Raw genomic sequence first — 15,349 nt, 5'->3', positions numbered from 1 at the left:
TAATTTGTGCAATCTGCGTACTAAAATGTTATTTTATAAAGTGTCTAGCGCCGTACTCAGTAAACGAAAGTTCATATATTCCTATCTCTTTCTGCTTGCGCCATGTCATGAAATAAAAAAAAAATAGTAATGCTCTAACCGTATTCTACAGCTCTTGTTGATTGACTTACGTTGCTTAAGTTGCTTGCTTTGTTCACACCACTAAAACTTTCTGTACTCGTAACGTGTGTGGCTACGTACTAGTGTGCTCGCGTCTATATCAGCGCTCATTTCTGAATGCGCCACAGCTAAACTTGTTTGCGCCGTAACTCGCGCATAGTGAACAGTGTGCAGTCAAGGAGTAGCACAAGTATGCGTTAAGTTTTTGGATATTACCTGCAGAGACTGAACGGCTGCCGTAATTCCTCGCAAGAAAAGTGGCAAAATGCGAGTAAGGAACGGAATCAAGAAGTCGGCCACGCAAGAAGACGCTGTCAGATGAGACAACCCGCAACAAGTAGCTCGCCATCGCCAGAGGAGCATCCGCGTCTCATGCAAAAAGGGGCGCATCATTCCCAAAGTGACGGGCGGCCGACACGCACATACGGACGGCGAAACGACCATAGCGACGATATAAATCTCTCTCGCTAAGATGACCGAACTGTTGAGCAATGCCTCACGCCGCCGTTCTCGTCCTTCTATTCTCGAATCCAGGTCTTCAAGAGCAATGTAGACGTGAATAGCGCCAAAGAGTGCCGTGACTGGGTCTGAGGCGAGCCACGAAATTGTGTTTGGAAGTCGCGACGACGGCTTCGAATACAAGGTGCCGCGCCAGCGAGGCCGATATTTTTTTATTTACTTTCTCTTTATATCTCACTCGTTCATGTGGTAGTGGAGAGCGCTTTACGGTGATCGATAGCCCCGCCGGCGTGTGCTACTATAACGCCTAATGGGCAATCGGGCGGTACCCGTCGTTCTTCGCCGCTGCGCGTCTGACGGTCGAGGTTTGAGGAGCGAGCGAGGCGACGTATGAAGAAGAGGACCTCGAAGGGCTGGCCAGGCTTCGCTTGACAGGTTATAAAGACGCGGTGCCACGCTTTCTATGGCTCGCCTCGACCCCTCCCGATGCGTTGCTCTGCTCCCGCGAAAGAAAATGGAGTTTCTTCCGCGACTGGAAGCATATAGGAGGCCAACACGGTCGCTGCCCGCGACGACGGAAAGTGGAGAGGAAGTAAATAGAAGTATACAAGGAAAGTGTGTAAATAAGGGGAAAGGCGTGTATAAAAGGAAGAGCGATAGGGAAGCACCGCGTGTACTTGCGTGGAATGCGAGAAATTGTGAGAGGAAGAAAAGGGACATCAGAGCAGCCTTCCCTATCGGAGTACGAAAGAGGCGAGAAAGAATCTACAAAACGGGAAAACAAAATGTGGCGAAGGACAAGTAAGAAGCGGAGATGTAAAATGGAAGAAAGGTAGGGTGTGAACGGACTTCAGGTGCCTTCGCAAAGACGGAGCATATTGCTTGCGATGTAATAGAAGCGCGCCCTGCAATCTTTCCATCCCCGTACCGTTTTTTTTTTCTCTTGTCACCTTCCTCACCCGGGGCTTTGCTTAACCTGGAGTGCGAACGGAGTGAGCCAGTTCAGCGATATGGTTATGTTATGTGACCATGTGCCTTAGAGAAGCACAACCCTCCTCCTGCTTTGTTGTAGCGCAGGCATAATGACAGGGACACACAAGGGCCCGTTAGACAACACACAGCAACACATAGCACTGTCTGTCGCGCCGGCGCTACAACAAAGTAGAAGATGCCGTACCAACAAGGCCCATTTGGTTACCCTCAACACAAGCCTCTTCAAGCGTCCATTTCTTTCCCCGAGCTAATGCCAAAGCGTTGGGCTACGTTACACAGGTCGATTTGTCGAGCGATTCGTATTATTGCTAGCCAGGCCAGCCATACTGATGATTCTGCAGTAACGTGGAGAGTTGTGCTGCAGCTACACGCACATTGAAGTTACGATACGTGTACGGGACAAAAAGTGTTTTTTTTTTCTTGTGGACCTTTTAAAACAACGGGGTAATCGTCTTAGTTATTTGTAGTACTATTGGTACACAGCGGCGATCTATAGATAAGCCTGCAGCGAAGGTCAGCAATGTTGAGTCCTCGTGTATTCGGTCAATATTGACGCAAAAATCCGTAGGTGACTTGCTAGTTTTGACATCACAGCGTTATTCTATGTCTACGAGGGTTCGTGACACTGAAGCATGCGAGAGGCTAAAGTGGAATCGTTGTGTGCATATCGAAAATCGGCATGCGTCCACAGGAATGAACAAAAGCAGCTTCAGAAGCCGCTGTTATCCAGTTTGCAGCGACGGCCACGGTGGTAGAATCGAAGCTTACTCTGTCCGGCTTTGCGCACAGGTGCGCACGTTATTTCTTGTATTCATGATCTGACAATTTTAATGCGAAGCACTCATGTCGAATGTAGACCGTCTTTTTTCGTTTATATCGTGGGCTGATCCAGAAGGCAGTTCAATCTAGCGCAGCGTCTCAAACAATAACTTAGGACTGCATTTGGAGCTTGCACTTGTTTTCAAGCGCTCACATAGTGGTCAACGTTACCTTAAGATCCATTTGAGCGCCGCTGAAAAAAATGAGCAATCACTTGTTGCTTGATGCATCCGCTCTCGGATTCTCAGCATGGCGAACCTGGATTCCTCCACAAGTGCGCATTGACCTCAACAATAACGCGCGTTGACGTCAGAAATAACGCGCACCGACGCCAGCAATAACGTAACGCACATTTATTTTGTTTCGCCCTAACCCTTCAGTTCACCACTGAAACCACCTGCGCTATTACAGGTCAAGACACAGCCGAAACCTCAGTCAGTGAATCGATGGTCATTGAACAATTATGTCGAGTGTTGCACATGCATGTATAATTGTAGATTCTATAATAATGGAAAATTGTGAAATTGTACATATAATCATCATCTCCAACAATACAATGTCATATAAACATTTCATCTTCACAACCTGCAGTGCACGTTTCTTTTCAGAAAATTAGCACGGCTCGTGAGTGCCCTTCTAGAACTACCAACCAACAATGCCTAATTCGCTTTACGTAGCGCTCAACGAGATCTGTGGCTGCCAAATGCTTCCTAGACGAGAGTTGCTGCAACTTCTCTGGAAATAGTGGCATCTAACGCAAAGCTCTCCAAGCAACATTTGTTCAAAAATGCGCTTGATTACCTTGGTTATTCAACACAATTGACTATGTGCTATCACGCACAAACACACAGCTAAAGGGTAAACCGTACCCACTGGTCCAGAATCCATAGAAAATAATAAGATCGTTGGCTTACGGGCAGAGATTGGTTTCATCACTGAGGAAGTAGAATAAGTTTCGTCAACAATAGAATAAAGCGAAATTTGCGTGTCGCGTTGGCTGTACGGAGCAGATAACTTTATTAAAGAGGCGCACAAATTGGGAAAATATTTCAACTAAACGGTGTAGGAGTTAAAGGCGTTCCGTGCAAGCAGAGCGAAAGTGTGGTGGTAGTACTCTGGGCTTCTGGCAAGAAAATGGTGTCCCGTCTGAGAGAAAGATGTCAACGTCGCGCTAAGATCAAAGGTTAAGACGCACCTTCCTTATTGCTATTGGCACTGTTTGACCTCTCTCCCGCGAGCTGGCGTGAAACTTAGACTCCATACAGTCGGTTACTGCCGACAAAAATTGCGGCAATCACTACGTTCGGATACACGACGCAGTCGATGTCGACGGCCCGCGCGATGAGACAGATGAGGTTACGTAATAACGAGAGCTTCGGAATACAGCAGAATGCAGACATGGACAGAAAGCTCGTGACAAGTAGTTTCTACAGCACGCAGGCAAAGTGTAAGAGCAAACAAGCCTCTTAATTCAAACACAATATGACGTACACCATGGGAAGGGAGCACCGCTACATACTTTTTCAATCTTATCATAAAGGGCGTTACGTAAAATTCAGCATGTAAGTCAGAGTTAGTGATGTAACGACTGCTATGTGTACGAGAGGAAATTACGGCGCTATTAACGCAAACAGAAAGAGCAGGTTATGAACTACCGCGGTTTGTTGCTATGCATGCAGAGGCCATCAGACGGCACACGCTGGAGAGAGTTGACCAGAGTTGATTAGAGAGTTGTAGAGCCATTGCAGCAATTTGTTGTTTTATGCTCTGACACGTAATAGCACTCGAGAACGCGTCCGTCGACAGAGGCGTTTCGAAATTAGAGACACAACTTTCGAAACTGAGAAGACAAAAGTATGCAGGCACCCAGTAGTGCAGCACTTTACTATCATCCCCGCTTCAGCTGAAACTAAGTTTCATGAGACGAAAGACAATTAACTTTTCTTTTTGCCTAGGTCTGTAGCCACCTGGGCTTAGGCAGGAAAGCTTGCACTTATACTGACTAGTAGCCAGAGCAAAATTAAGTACTACGTACTGTTTAAGCGCGGAATTCACAAGAACGACAAAGTGACACGAACGGGACAGACGCTACCAACTAGCGTTTAGTGCAAGATGCCGTAAATATATGCAGAAAAACAAACAAGAAGAAACAGAAAAGACAAGAATGAACATAACTAATAATTTGATCGTATCGTCTAACATGTGTGCGTTACTAAACAATTGTCACCAACTGCCCTCAAGAAGACGTGTTTCTTTGGCCGAAAACGAAAGTGGCGGTGAGCTGACGCACTCATAATCATCACCACTCATTATTGCAGCTTCCACAATCTCGCGCGTGCACCATTCTTTGTTTCTAAACAAAACCGCAGTGTTGTCAAGGTGTGGCTTGCACTTAGTCTCGGCAGTGTAACGCCAGGTGTCCCTGTTCTCGCGTGTCTCATTCGTGTCCCTTCGTGGCTGTTGTAAATTCTGCGCTTAATCAGCACGTAGCATCGATTACCAAGTAGCCCGAAACAACGCTTTACTCCAGACTTCAGTGTTCGGCGGATATTTGCAAGGGCTCGCCGCAGTCTAACTAGGGGGAGAAATGCGATAAGCAGCAGTAATTCGTATTATTTTTGTTCCTGTGTAAGCATACATACATTAGAAAAGAGAAAAACCAAGGAGCAGGCCGGCAACTGCCACTGGACGAGGCATGGCGCTTGCCTGCTTTTCCGAGAGGAGGGGGCAGGAACATCGCATTGGAATGTAGAAACGATGAAGAGGAGAAGAAAAGAAAGAGCCATACGACAAATCTCAAACAATAAAGCGACGCAATGGGAAGAAATATAGTATGGTCAGTCACTGCAGGTCTCGCTCCTAAAGGAATGCCAAAAGGTAGAAGAAATTGTGTTCGAGGTGACATAGCAACACCACAACGACGCACTTACAAGGAAGCTTACAGGCCATTTGCAGTGAAGCCACAAATGCGCAATCGATATCTTTGCACACGCGTCAATGAAAGCTGCACGCTTGGTGCTGTTACCCCCGTTCGCCTGTTCTATGGGTCGCGTAAAAATGCAAATCCTTTACAAATTGTCACTGCACTGTTTTCTACTTCTATTCCGAACAGTTTTGCCCGAAATATTTAAAAACATAGTGCCGGTGCCGCAAACATCATCTACAAATTCCTGAAGCTGAAGAGAGAAAGAGAGAGAGAAGGAAGGGAGGCAGGCAAGAAAGTATCGTCGTGGTTTAATATTCATTTGCACCAAAGCACAATAATGGTACAGTTCATATAACACTAGCTGCGACGCTTATATAATGAGTTCACGAAACTTATTTTCTTATTAAAGCACTTAATTGCTACGCTTTCTTAAATATTTACCGCCTCCTGTGTTTGAAGAACACTGCTGACAAAAATCTGAAGTAATGCTGGCTATAAAAGGAGCGTTGTTTTTGTCGTGTACTTAGCCCGTAACCCGAGGGTATCTTATACGTGACGTCCCTTTCAGCGTTTTCATAGGTATACAATGCATGCAACAACTAAAGCCAGACATCGGCATGTTTTCTTTTATTGTTATTATTATTATTTTTTATTTGATTGCGTGCTTTCGTCGTGTTGCTTTACGTAATGCGTGTTGCGAGAGCTTTAAGAGCCATTAGCGCTTCACGTTCGACTAGTGTCTGTACGACGTAATAAAAAAAAAGTTAGCAATGTCCGGATTTAGTTGTTTGCACTCTAACGGGGAAGCAAAAATCCCTTTCGAGAAAGAACTTGCGCGTAAACAGACGAAGAATTGAGGGAAAGGACACGATACGATCGATGTCCGCTTCTCTTACGCCCACTGTCAGTTTCCCCGCTGATAGTTTGACACGAATCCGTACAGTTCAGCATTGTCATCAAAATCCTCATTCACCACGAGATTGCGTTACGAGTATTGCATGGGAACCATCTTGTGCAATTAACCCTTCTCATCAAAGTCCTCAGCGGTCAAGAGATCTAACTGCGAGTAACAGAGCCATCCAGTGCACGAGAAACATCAAGGAATACTATTTGCCGTAAGAAAAAAATACTTGTTTTTATCGCACCTAGAAAGTACAATGCTAACACGCCAACATAATTGAGCAATTGAGGGGGCGCAGTGGGACTCCCGTACATCGTACCTGTGTGCAAAGTTTCAAGCAGAAATGGTGAGCCGCTTTATTTGCTGGAATAATTGTAATATTTATTAAAATATTGCAAGAAGAGTTTCAATGGCTTCGTCAGCAATTTGACATACTTTTTTCGCTGTTTGCGATGTTCTACGACCTTGAAATTTCCTTCACACACTTATTTCAACGCAGACTTTATATTTATGACATGATATCTCAACAACCCTGGTAGTTTGCAAATGGCAAACCTCTTAGTCTGCAGAAGAACCCGGGATCAGCACAAATTCTCTACTTCTCTTTATGGCGCCTCTTGCAGTCTACAACTGCGAAACTCGTTGATCCTGATGCTTCTAAGACATGTTTATTTCCTGCCAACTTTCACCTTAATACGCTGGACATTTCTCACGCGACGCACTTTTGAGTTCCAAACGTAATTAGCAGATGTTTGGATATTTTCTAATTATTTTACGTCTAATTATTCTACGCACATCTACGTTCGCTCCCAAGTTTCCCTCAACATTCTAAAGCATACCCTCCATATTTCATTGCACTATCTCTGAAGCTCTTAAACAATCTTCGTTGACATTGGAGCCGACTGTTATTGAGGGGACATTCTCTAACGCACCCACTCGCAATAACAGTTTTGCTGTAAAACAAGTTAGCTTGGGACAAGAAAGAGAAGACTCAGGTCTACCATCGGCAGCATAAAATCTTTATCTCGAGCTTGCGGTCATTTACACAGCACAAAGTGGAGCTTTTAGACCTGTGGCACTCCATATCGCTCGCTCGCACTTTTGCAGTGTCGTTACATTTGGTTACGGCGTTATCTACAGCCCTCAAAAAAGTTGCGGATTGGTTGGAACGGTCTTTCGCACGGCGCACTGCAGATACATTTCTCTCGCTCATCGTAGATGAGAGTGCTCCAGACAGCTCGTTAAGTGCGTTTCATTCGCCAATGCTGCCACATCTTCATTATTTTTTTTCGGGTAGAGACTAAATGTACAAGTGGATGAAGTGCCAGCCCTTAATGCGCTTTGGGCGGCGCATAGAGTCGCGACAGCACAGAAACCGCTTCACAGCGTGTGCTCTCATTTGGCAATCAGCGTCAACGCCGCGACCGTTCCTAGGGAGCGTTTGGCGTTACGCGCGGACGATAATTAGGCGCTCCATTTCGGCTTGTCCTCCTTGTGAGACGTTGTTAGCGGATAATGACGCGTCGTAGCACTCTCTCTTCCAATTTTCAGCTCTGTCTCAATGAATCACGCACTAGCGACAGCCTCTATAGGCGACCACTGTATCATGCACTTTGGTCGGAGCGTTAGCGCGTAAATGGCACAAAAAAAAAAAATAATCGCGGATTTTCGTAGGCAGGCGCTTGAGTGAAAGTCTTAGCTTAGAGTTGAATGTATGCCTTCTGATTTCACACGGGATAATATTCATGCGTTATCAAAGATAATTCCGGTGAATCAAGGCGGTGCCCAAGCGGTCGTCACTGTAATGTTTAAAAATACAATCCCGCTAATAAATTACCGCGCTGCTGCCTTAAACCAATTGACGCAGATCATTTGTGGCCATGTACGTTTATACGAGCGAACTGCCTAGCTCCGCACCGCATCGTTAAGCAGATGTGCCATAGAAAAATTTCCTTATATAAGAAAGAAAGAAAGAAAGAGAGAAAGAAAGAAAGACTCATCAGGAGAGTGAATCTGCTAGTATTAAAAGAAAAACGTGACGGGAAGTTTTGCACGGTGTCCTTAGAAAGAGCACACAAATATTTATGTTTTTAAAACGTAAGCACAAAATGACTGTACCGTTGCCTTCCTGGAGAGCCTACGCTGTGGAAAGGCCAGGAGCCTGAAAGCGGCTCGGATCGTTTCAAGAAAGAGAAAAGGCGTCATACTTCAATATATATATATATATATATATATATATATATATATATATATATATATATATATATATATATATATATATATATGTGTGTGTGTGTGTGTGTGTGTGTGTGTGTGTGTGTGTGTGTGTGTGTGTGTGTGTGTGTGTGTGTGTGTGTGTGTGTGTGCGCGTGCGTGCGCGCGCGCGATGGCATACAGGTGAGCACCTAGAATAAAAAATAAACACTCTGTCAGTGCATTTATGGTATACGAAAAATGTTGTCCCTCAAGGCGCTCTAAAGCGTAAACGTTACGTCAAAGCTGACAGTGAGGAGTGTGCTTTCTTTGCGTGTCTCAAGTGAACCTACTTGAATGTGACGAGGAAATTCTTTTCTCTTCATTTCTTGTCGCGACTTTGATAGCTTTAAATCCGCGTACCTTCTTACGATTCTAGGCACGTCGGAGAACGTGAGAGCTGTGCACTCGTCGACGCAGTGTCCACTTTGGCGTAAGAGCGAACAAACCACCGATGTATTGATTTTTTCTTGCGTCCACCTGGAGAAAGCGACGCTGAGAACGAAGAGGGGCTACGTGAGAGCAGCTCAAGTCTGTATGCTGGCGGGGAGATAGCACGCGTGATACAACAACATGAGCTTTCACTTGCGTTGTATGTAACACGGAGGCAGTAAATAATTCTCGAAGGCTTCCTCTTGATCGCTGCCGAAGCACCGCCGCCTGTTGATACTGCGACGTGCTGTAGGCGTCTGTTGCGGTTGACGTTGTACCAAACCTAATAATGCCGAGAGGCGACAACGCGTAGGTAGCACGGGAAGCCAGAGTAACCTATCACCGACTGACAGAGAGAGAATCAGCTGACGGAATGTATTATATATTTGTCGATTCTTTTCAAGGTTGTTGAGTGGAAGGCTGGAAGGCGCAGCCGAGGCGGTAATTCAATGGGACAGAAACTGTTTACCATCCTGCGCATGTAAAGAAGAAGGAACGGTGCCAGTCACGATTTCCTTCGCGACAAATATGGATTGTGACGGGTGGAGTCACAACAGATGTGCCATTTGACTACGTCTCAAAAATTTTCGACGATTTTCCCGCTGTTAAATTATGGTGAAATACTAAGAACAGAAAAGAAAAGAAAAACAGGAATTTCCTCTGTAGATGTTTACACGAGTTTCATACGGAGCAACCAGCTTCATGAATTCGATTAAAGCCTAGGCCCTGAGACAATGTGAAAATAATTTTCCCATCGTTTATTTTATTTTTTATCCATTTAGCGTTTCTTTATAAAGACGTTTCGTCACTCATTCGCTTGCTTTGAAGGGCACACGAGGGCCTTGAGTTGGTACAATGCGAAAGTGTGTGTGTGTGTGTGTGTGTGTGTGTGTGTGTGTGTGTGTGTGTGTGTGTGTGTGTGTGTGTGTGTGTGTGTGTGTGTGTGTGTGTGGTGTGTGTGTGTGTGTGTGTGTGTGTGTGTGTGTGTGTGTGTGTGTGTGTGTGTGTGTGTGTGTGTGTGTGTGTGTGTGTGTGCGTGCGTGCGTGCGCCCGCGCGGGCGCTTCTAAAGTTCTCCTGTAAAGCATGCACTGCCACAAGATTCCTCCATGATGTGGCAGAGTAGCACATATTAAAGTGCTCCTCAGGCTTCATGGCGGCTACGAGCCAGTCCTGCGTACCTCCTCTTCCAGCTGCCTACAGAGCATATTTTCTGCGCAGAATAGCCTGACATCACTGATTCTCTTGTTCGTATACTGAAAGGTGACGTGCTGCATTTAGGGGAACGACGCAGCAATAATTTTGTAATCCTTCGCAACCAATTCACGCATCCATGCATGGGAAAATTTGGGCAAAAGCAACGTCTACATACCTTATCTTCCTATGACGACGCATATAAGATAAGCTCAGTGGCGTACAAACCATAAAAGTTGCAGCACGAAGGCATCTTATTCTGAGAAGCATCGGAACTCAGACAACGACAGACAATAAAACGAGAGATATATTACTGAGATGGAAAGCAGCCACGCATTCAGGGAGGGGGGAGGCTGTTCAAGAAAAAAGGTAGTTCAAGCAGTGTTGCACTCTTTTCTCTCCCGCAAGAGACACGCACCTGCTCGCGTTCAATCAAAAAAAATTGTGCAGATCCCACGCAATGTGGGAATTAAGGTTATGCGAAGCATTTAAAGGTAACTGGCTATGCCGCATGGTTTGGGGTTCCACCAAGCGTTATCAAGTGGACGAATGTGTTTACGTAAATTCAGTGTTTGTGTGTGTGATGCGAGTACAGGGAACCAGAATGAACGCGAGAGTGGGTCTGTGTTCAGAGGAGCAAGACATAGACGACGGTAACGACGATTGAATTATTTCTACGAACGATCTAATTCACGTCAACGAGCAGACGTGTGAGATGGTAAGAAGCGCAGAAACTAAATGGTTACTGACGGCGGCACATGGTGTGACTTGGAATACACAAACGGGTGACTTCACGGAGAAACTGCATCCCAACCCGAAGCTCGTGTCCTTCTAAGCCTATTGGGCGAGTGGCCTGCCGCACTGTTCGCCTTGGCCGAGCCGTGACAACTGGAAGTACGGTTGTTGTTGTTGTACTCGGACCCCATTTGCAGCAGGAAGGAGCACGGCCTTGTTGTTTGATTAATAACGAGAAGGACCGTTATTAAAGTCCAGCACGAGCCTCGGGAACAACGAGGAGGTGGTGCTCTGCTGTCCCGCGTTTGGAAATCGACGCTCGTAGGAAACTTGCTTTACAAACAATGTTTGTACGGATGCATCCGCCATCGGGTGGTCGGCTGCCGAGATGCCGGGATCTTCGTAGGCTAGCCACCTGGCTCGAGTGCAGGTAGCACGCAAGTATCAGAAATGAGCGCTGGTTTACGATGCTGGAATGACGATGCAACGATTATCACGGCAACAGGAACACGAGCATATAGCCATCGAACCAAGTTAATGAACAAGTTGGTCCACTTGGTTGGCATAACTTCTTGTCATGGTAATAATGACATGCCATGTATACATATATGTCATGAATTTATGTCATTCTGGTCATGCATGCGATGACACTCCTGAGAATCATGCGATGGCTTCACATACAGACACGCCATGATATGCATTCATGGCATTCATGCCAACCATGTTGAGCTATGACATGTCATTCATGTCACGCATGCGTGTCATGACACGTAAATCTCGAATATGGAGTTAAAGTAATACGTCATGTCATTCAATTCATTATTGTCATACCATCTCATTTACGGCATTCATTGAGGGCTATCTATATCATGACATGACTGGGATTAATGTCAGATCCATTTTTAACAGGTTATGCACCAGGACGTTCATGAGGTGAATGAAATGGCATCATATATAATTGCATGCATCCCTTGAATGACATGACAAGCTTGTCATGACGTGATTGTCATGAATGACATAAATGACATGAAGCAATGGCGTCTTGGTCGTTTCGTTAACTGGATATGTTACGGGATATGTGTGAAGAGACATAAGTACATCATATGGCAATAATTGCATTGCATGACATGTTCATGAATGTTTTGTCATTATTGCCATGTCATGGTGCGCATAACATGCAATGTAGTTCATGGCATTCATGACATGACACGCATGTCATTCATGTCAGGTCGAGCATTCATGTCAGGTCGAGTACCACGGCTGCATCATGTCCTTCATACCATTTATGTCGTGACATGCACGTCACGACAAGCCCGGAAGGCCGTGGATGTTTTGGCATGTCATTCATCTTATGTGTGCATACAGCCCAGGCCCCCATTCCTATTCTGATACAGACCCTGTTGAAGAAATGACCTCGAAGGCATCACGGCGTAGGAGGCTACATCGATAGATACACTGGAAGCGCCCGAAGTTGGCAAAGAATGCTTCTCTTTCAAACAAGTTTCCCCTACATATTGGCATAGATAGACAGGCATAAGCGTTATCGCTAAAGTAAATGCTCCAAGTATTTGCTCCAAGGTAGGGAAATTTTTGTTTGGATCCAAGCAGAGCGACCAAGTCCGGAGTGAACTGCGAAGTACCGCGAGTGCACGGTGTACACGCAGAAATATTGGGCCAATCGTTCTCCTAGTTCTGTGGAGAGGTACTACGAGTGAGCCTCGTTCATCTCCTACATCGACGATCTGACAGCCTCTCTCCAGCGCCCTTTTGCAAACCACTAGAAACCGGACAACATTACACAGCTTGCAATTCGTCCTCCCGAGAAACGACGCCAAAGGTAACTTAAAATTTGTGCAGCCCGCCTTCAAATATTACGTAAAGAAAGTGAAAATGGCACACATGTTCATATGCTAAAAGCGAAGTGAGAGATCTTAGTCGCAAGATTACAAACCACAAAGGCAGGAGACCTCTCACGCTTCGCGACGGATGATCTATTATAATTAAGTACTGCAGTGCCAAAACCCTCCCGAAAGATAGGGGGTTCTTTTCTTGCTTCCACGTAAGCTGGCGCCTTTTACGCGCATCGATTCTCCGTGGCGGCTACGGAATCATGTGGTGGCGTTGATGCGTGCGTTCATTGTAAACCAATAAATTAGCTCTCGGGGATGCTTACATTCCTCGTAGTACAGGCAAATTTGTTGCTATGGTCTTCGCTGTAGAGGCATTCAAAATGCGTGTGAAATACAAGAATTCAGTCGGGAAATGCATAATTTCTCGTTATACAGGTCATTTCGTTGTAGGGGCGTTTTTTATCGAGGTGTTCGACTTCACTTTGGTGTTATCTGCAAACAGATGAACTTCAATTTGGATCAACTGGTTCTTGTCATATGTGTGGAGTGTTGCAGAGCGCTTTTCTATATATACACCAAGAAAACAGATTGTTCGGACGCCTAGAGGCCTGCCTCCCCACCCCCCCTCCTAGCACAAAAAAAAAAAATTGCGGTGTGCCTCCCCCCTCCCTCTTTTCTTTCTTTATATCCTTCGCCTTTTTTCTCTTTTTTTATTTGTCTCGCCTCTTCAAGCGGATGGAAGCAGTGTCCCTCTTAGCAGACAATTGCTAGCCCGCTGCTCTTTCTCCATCTGTGATGTTTAAGCATGTTTACATGATTAAAATACTGATAATTGTGCCAGAGTAGTTTCATTCTCAGTTCGAGGATGTCTTCGATAAAGCTGCCCTACTACGCATGCGCGTGCTCTCACAGGCACGAAATCATTCATGCACCATCCACGCGCCATCCGCGCACATACTTACGCAAGGCGCGCAAATGCAGCTGGACACATTCATAACACAAATGCAGAAACATAAGAGAAGAAAGAATAAACATCGATGGCATTCGTGAAGGTTCTGCCCACGCAGTTGCTCGAATTCGCCGATGAAAGAGAACGGCCGCCGGGAGCCTACACAGAAGGAATAAAGGCAGGGGAGTATTTCAATTCTGGCCAGCGCTGACGACAGTCTGTAGTGTGACTGCTAAGAAGACAGCTTCGAGCCCTATATGTATGGAGCGCACTTGAAAAACGTCTTTGCGGCTTGACTTTAACTCGTGTTGACTCGTGTTGAGAAAGCTAAGCTCAGATTATCGCGGTCCTTCAGCACTTCGCCTTTGCGAGCCTTTGAAAAACACAATGTAGCTTGTATTAAGCGCGTAGGAAAACATGACGTTTTCTTGAGAGCAGAAGACCCGCCCGCCCCCCCTAGCCTTCGCCGTCGAATTTCCAAGCATTTTGCTCAGCTGACATTTTTTTTCAGACAGGAAAGTATTCTGCTTAGATTTCTTTTTTATTGCGATGCTGTTTTCGCGAAGCTGTCTTTTTGTTTTTATGCCAGCTTCACCAGAATTGGAACGAGGCTTAAGTCAACGGAGCGGTTCTCCTTCCGGCGCTGGCTTCAGGAATGACTTGGTTTTGCTCACCGGAACTCGGGCTGTCCTCCGTTTTCGAGCCAAACTTCCTGGGCTGCCATGTATATATATATATATATATATATATATATATATATATAATATTGTTCTGTTGTTTACATGGTACTTTGTTTTCATGTACACATCATAATAAACGCGACAGCCTTTCTTTCAATTTGATGTTGCTACGATATTGTAATCGTCAAGACTCGTTCATTCTTGTTTTTCCAACTCATCATATGTCCTTTTTTCGGAAGACCTATTTTCTGCGCGATATTCTTCGCAGTTCTGTAGGGTTTCGCGCGTTTCTTACAAAAATAAGTAGAACTCCTTGGTTCTGCAATAAAAGCAAAGTTAAACTCTGAATCTACGCGCCTGATGAGCACCCTCGAGGCACGTTGTTCTCATACAAGCAAAAAAGAATAAACATGCACAAATACACAACTTTTCAGTGCTGAAGTTAGGCTTAGGACCGGAAGTTGGTGAATGACTCTGGCGAGAGCGCTCGTGCGCCCAAATAATTCAGTCCCAATACGATACATAAAGAAAAGGTGAGAGAAAAGGAATTCGCGCTCGGCGAGGAACGAGACCAATGCAGTCCTAGTTTCTTTGAACCATCCACTATGACACATTTGCGTGCTAGCGATGCCGGAAGTAAAACTTCAACTTTGGACAGGAAACTGGGGGCTGGAATGCCCACAGGAAACTTGCATGCGTTATAGCGTTATCCTTGCACGGAAGCAGGGAATGTGGCTTCTCACAGCAGGGTAAAGAGAGGGCAGCACTAGTGAAAGACGTGGAAGTCAACTGCAAGGGGATGCGACTAGCTGTCTCGCTTGAAGGACCCAGAGGTGTAAACAGTCGCGGAATGCAGCGCGCGATACAACTCAGTATTCGCGATTCTTGTTGGGTGCACATTAATAAGGCGAAAACCTTAAGTGGCTCACACCCCCGAGGGCCTTAAAAAAAAAAAACGCATCGTCCGGTCCAATGGTACAAAAAGCTATAATTCATCAGGA

The sequence above is a fragment of the Dermacentor variabilis genome, chromosome 2 (assembly GCF_050947875.1).
Source record: "Dermacentor variabilis isolate Ectoservices chromosome 2, ASM5094787v1, whole genome shotgun sequence".
Classification (NCBI taxonomy): Eukaryota; Metazoa; Arthropoda; class Arachnida; order Ixodida; family Ixodidae; genus Dermacentor; species Dermacentor variabilis.
Note: the sequence above shows the minus strand (reverse complement) of the source record.